Below are 5,942 nucleotides of genomic sequence, written 5' to 3'. Positions count from 1 at the left end.
GAAATGTGATAAGTGTTCATACATGACCACCTTTTGGAACAGTGTTGCAGTAACTGCAACTGAAGAAAATGGTAGCAAAATCTACGAACACAACAACGAGCGATGCTTGCTTTAGACAAGGAACGCCTTCGGGCTGCAGACAGGGCTGTAAAGAGTCTAGAAATACAAGCAAGAATAAACAGGAGGAGGAACAAGAGGAAGCTGGAGGAGGAGTTTGCAAAGGATGAAGATAATCCATCCTATGGACCTGGAATGCACTAAAAAGTTAATCCAATCTTTGTCGCTCGATTCCCAAAACTTTTATTTTCTCATACTAATTACATGTTTTCTAAGGATCTTCCAAACATATTTGTTTCAAACTTTCAGTAAATGTTACACAGTACCTTCTGCATAATTTAACACAGCCTTTTTCCAAAAAAACTGTATATTTTTGAATATATAAATAAAAAATTGCAAAAAAATGTTGTGAATTTTCATTACAATTGAAAAAAAATCATCTTTAATAACTGAACTAAAATTTTGTAAAATCCCTGTGTTAAGTTGTAGCCCATATTCCAATAAATAATCTGTAAAACTTTCAACTTCCTACCTCAAATACTTTGTGAGGAAAGATGTAATTTATAAGCGTTATTTTAACATTGCAAGTATAGGGCGTTCCGGAGTCCCTTAAAATCAAGAGCGTTAATGCCTGTTTCTTATACTCCTGGTACAAGGCGTTAGTGGAAGAAATTTTATTCACAAGTGTTTTTATTTCACTTTGAATATATGAGCCATAAATTTCCTATACAATGTGTAGTCACTACAAGTAACTGAAATCTTTTCGAAGCAACTGATGACACCAGGGAAGAAAGGATGAGAACTCTATGCGCGTATAAAATCGAGAGTATTCCAAAAGCTGTGTAGGCTATTTTCATTAAGTAATAGAATATAAATGTGGCAATTCAATGAATAAAGCAAGCTACTACAGTTTCACCGATTCATTTATCATTATCAAACATTTTCTGGGAAAAAATACCTAGACGTGTTCCACAATGTGCACCTAATTTCTCCTGTCTCTGTTCAAAATACTGCATACCATCTAAAGTGGGAGCACATACTGCAGGAGATCCCGGTTCAGCACACACACAAAGAGAAGAAAAAACATCACATTCTCTTACGTGATTTTACTTGGAACATGAGTGGAACACAGTGATACTTGAAATTTTTTTTCAAGTTCTGTTATTAAAATTGTGAAAACAAATTTTCCTGTTAATCTTTTTTTAACTTTTTTGTTATTATTATTTTAAGTGAACCTGTGGATCCTATCTGCTGAAACAGTCAGGGTTGCTCTAATTGCCTACTTTGGATTCCTCCTTAAAACTAAAGCTAACAGCATTCAACCGTCACTGCTAGTTGCCTTGGAAAGTCATCTGCTTTTCAACATCGAAATCATGCCAAAAGAAGTCCATGTCTATGCAATAGTTAAAAGCTCATTTTTTAAAACTTGTATCAGCTCTGAATTTCTTCACAGGAAGTACTTGTTGTTTTCTTCCTAATTTTTTTTCAGTGTAGTCTTGAATAGATGTGCTCTATACACCAATGTTTCCACAGCTTTCTACACAACCATTTTTTTTTCTATTTCGAGCAGTAAGCAGCATGAACATTTGATGTGTGCTCCGTCTTCTTTTCTTGTTGTCATTATGCAACTTAAGAGCATAAGGTACAGAAAAACATTAATGGGTATCTACTGAATTAATAAAATTGAAATGGTACAACTGAAAAACTGAAAGATGAGCTAGAATACTAATGTTCCTAATGTCATCGAAATTGAGCACATGTTGGTAGCCGATATTATAATGCACGAAGTGCAGTTGGCACACTCACCCGGAAAACGAAAATAAGACACTTTTTTAAAAAATATTAAACTGCTAGATTCTCCACTTACACTCTTGCAAATAGTCTCAAAAAAAAAAAAAAAAGACTGAGTAACACGCTTAATAATCCACCTGTAACGAGGGTAAAAAAGTACTGAACGAAGTTTTAAGCTTCCAACTCCATCACTGGCTTTACGTATAGTAGCCCAAAGCTGACCGCATTAGTCAAAGGTTATGTTCATGTACTCCTCGGAAAAGTTATGGGTAATGTAAAACACTGCCGCGATATTTGTGGCACGCGCCCTAAAAATCTAGAATGGAATCCACATACTTCCACATGCCATACGCTATCACTGGAATCTTATGTACTGTACACGAACTACATTTTATGCGGACTAAATGACAGGCAAGTCATATGATACACCGAGGTAGCTGCATACCAAAAGGCATCTGCAGAGGTCTACGCACGACTTTTTCTACAAGCCAGTCCGGTATGTTACGCTTTCTTGACAAAACACCGGAAATTTTTGTACTTATATATTATCTCTTTTGTCATTTCGTTATTAAATAATGCTGTTTAAAACTGAAATATTTAGCGGTATCACATAATTAAAAATAATAAATCTCACAATCGATAGGCCGGCCGAAGTGGCCGTGCGGATAAAGGCGCTGCAGTCTGGAACCACAAGACCGCTACGGTCGCAGGTTCGAATCCTGCCTCGGGCATGGATGTTTGTGATGTCCTTAGGTTAGTTAGGTTTAACTAGTTCTAGGTTCTAGGGGACTAATGACCTCAGCAGTTGAGTCCCATAGTGCTCAGAGCAATTTGAACCATCACAATCGATAATGTCCTCTGCATGCCTGGGAAAGGCTTTCAGTCTGCGAAACCTAGATCGTAAAATTCTTCTCAGAGTTTCTATTAAAGTGTGTTACAAGATATTAAGTCTTCCATATACATATAAAGCGCTTCTGATTTGGAATGTGTGCCTTCAACCATTTTCGAAACGCTGTCTTGTTGAAACCAAGTACAACCTTTTCGTGTCATCTTCACTACGTAGGAGACTCAGGGTGATGCTATCGAAGTAAGATACGTTCAATTTTCCTGGTTTATTCTTCTGAAAAACATATGTCTTCTTTTGAAAAACATATATCTGTTTGCATCTATTACCAGATTTAGAAATTGCGAACATCCTTTTTTTCACTTTCTGCTATACGCTTTTCTGTGATGTTAGACCATGTGAACAAAGCGAGCCGTTGATAAATGATTTACGTTTTATGCCATTAGCCGAGTAGCATTCAACAACGTTTTTATATCTTCATTTGAATGAAACTGTTTCATCAACTTGTCATTTAACTTTCTGTGTGATGCATAGTGTAGGTCTCTATTATATTTAAAGCAGTGAACTTAGATCAAATCAAGAATCTATCTCTCATCAACTGCTGACACTGTGTATTGTATAGATCGGTAAATGTATTGTTTCAGTGTGATATTTGATGCTAAGTTTCTATATCTGATTCTTTACACACGATAACCTACGATAGTTAAAGTTATGACAGTATGACGTACTAAAAGTTCTTCCTTCTCGAGACAAATTCCCTAGATCATCGCTTTGCTTATATTCTTACGTGCTACAACGCCCATGCGTGAAACTTCGCAGTCTTTGAAGCTACCGGTAGATGCACCTTTAGTACACGGCTAAAGGTACACAATCACAGTATTGAATGTTTTTTCAGCAATTCTTACAAGTCGACAAATACACATCTTCACAGAATTCGCCAGTGAGTGCAGAAACTATAATTTCTGTCAGCTCGAGTTTCCACTTCCCGTTCAAACTTAATACATAAGGCAACGGCCTTGCCGCAGTGGATATACCGGTTCCCGTGAGATCATCGAGGTTAAGCGCTGTCGGGCGTGGGCGGCACTTGGATGGGTCACCATCCGGGCCACCATGTGTTGTTGCCATTTTTCGGGGTGCACTCAGCATCGTGATGCCAATTGAGGAGCTACTCGACCGAATAGTAGCGGCTCCGGTCAAAGAAAACCATCGTAACGACCGGGAGAGCGGTGTGCTGACCACAAGCCCCTCCTATCCGCATCCTCAGCTGAGGATGACACGGCGGTAGGATGGTCTCGATGGGCCACTTGTGGCCTGAAGCCGGAGTGCTGCTGCTGCAGAATTTCGACAATATAAATGATGTAAATTATATATGGTCCCGACATACAACAAGACCGACACTTTATATAAAAGCGTTTATAACGTTTCCTGATAAAACATGCTTTATAACTATGCAATTACAATTTTATTTATATATAGGCACTGATTACGTCTGTGGACTCTGAATAACAATAGAAGAGAGACAATTATGTTACATTTTGTATTTGTAAAGGATTACCTACTGGACTTGTGAAATAATATCTGTGTCGGCGAGTTCTGAAACCACCACAGAAAAGAACTAGTAAAGAAAAACACAGAGATTTCATGACAATCAGCCATTGTTAAATAGTAGTGTAAGAATAATAATGTCGTTGTCGTCTTCTTGGAGTTACGTAGAGAGGAGGAATCTGTGACGCTATGTTTAACGCATAGATACTCTTCATATGACAAGATTGTAAGCAAGACGCCATTAGGAGCTGATTATAAAGAAAGGTGTGTGAACTTGTTATTATTCGAGTTTTAAATATAGTTATTTTATGAGAACTCGCATGGTATTATTAGAAAGACTGCCTGGTATTTTACCCATTTATTTAAGACATTTTCAGCTTTTTAAGTAGTGTTCGTGGTGCAGAGCTGCGACGCGGCGGAGCGGACTGCCGCCGCGGCAGATTCAAATCTGATTATAAGGGCAATCACACCGCAATAAGCGGTCAGATAGAAAGTGAATTTAAAATTATTTGTTACAGCAGTTCGAGATCGGAGTACAAAGCAAAAGATTTTACGTTGTGTTTCACAGGCTGACGCGGGCTGCTAATATTGTAAACTTTAAACAGTGTCAAAGTTAAAATACTTTCAAGTTCAAAAGGGAATCTTGCTATGCAAAATTCTGAACTGGTAAAAGTAATAGAAAAATCATTTTCTGGTTAATAATGATAGTATCGTGCTCTAGTGTTAGCCGTGATACTGATCAATAATTAATGTTGACGAAAAATCCACTGCAAGTTTTGAGGTTCTTTATGCATTGCGTACGGTAACTTCATTATTTTTTATAATAGAAATAATTTCTGAACATTTTTACGATAGTTGTGGCAGAGATGGATATATGTTGTGCATTCCATTGAGTTATAGTAACAAAACGGTGTTCATTTAATAAGAAACCAGTTCCAGTATAATAATAATTAATATCATTTGTTCACAACAACATATTTTAGCACATACAATTAACCAAAGACATAGGTCTTTACAGAAAAAATATTGGAGCGCGAAACGTTTCGTGCGAAACGTCTAGCCGTTGGAACTATAACTACATAGCATAGGTCTTTACATAAATCGCATCTTATCATTTTTGTTTGATCTGTAAAAAGGATTTTGTGCCATCATCCAACGCCGACGGACATCAAGACTCAGAATGCAAAGATTTTTTTTCAATATACAGAAACAGCCCTTAGATCCGCAAACACTATGTAAGTAGTCAGTGTAGTAAGCAATATAAGCTACTTCGAACTGTTAATCAAAGATCTGAAAACGTGTAGAAATGATTCTGTATGTCTACTTTTGAACAGAGTGTCTTCTGCACGTAAGTACTGTTTTCGTAATTCATTCAGAAACACTGCCACGGTACTGGGTCCACTGGGTGGAAACCGAAAGTAATTCACAACGTCTGTCGCGATTATAAGACTTATAAACAATTGCCTAAACTGTTAGCAATAACGACGCAGGGCAAAATGAACGTAAGAATATTTAGGTAATAGATTGGAAACTCCGTGTCGTTTCATCCACAGGTTGTCTACGACGGTTCCATTATCATACCAATGGCTGCACTGGGCTTTGATAACCCGTTAGTTTGCTACAAATATAATGATTAATAGATACTCATTGGTTTATTTTAGTACGAACAGAGGGCCACGGTGGCCGAGCGGTTCTAGGCGCTCAG

General features: G+C 37.5%; 1 pseudogene; it reads left to right on the top strand.

Annotated features, from left to right (window-relative positions):
- The first annotated feature begins 3,698 nt into the window (after positions 1 to 3,698).
- Positions 3,699 to 3,816, top strand: LOC126425406 (5S ribosomal RNA; annotated as a pseudogene).
- The last annotated feature ends 2,126 nt before the right edge of the window (positions 3,817 to 5,942 follow it).

Source organism: Schistocerca serialis, chromosome 1, assembly GCF_023864345.2.
Source record: "Schistocerca serialis cubense isolate TAMUIC-IGC-003099 chromosome 1, iqSchSeri2.2, whole genome shotgun sequence".
Classification (NCBI taxonomy): domain Eukaryota; kingdom Metazoa; phylum Arthropoda; class Insecta; order Orthoptera; family Acrididae; genus Schistocerca; species Schistocerca serialis.
Note: the sequence above shows the minus strand (reverse complement) of the source record. Positions and strands in the feature narration are given on the sequence as shown.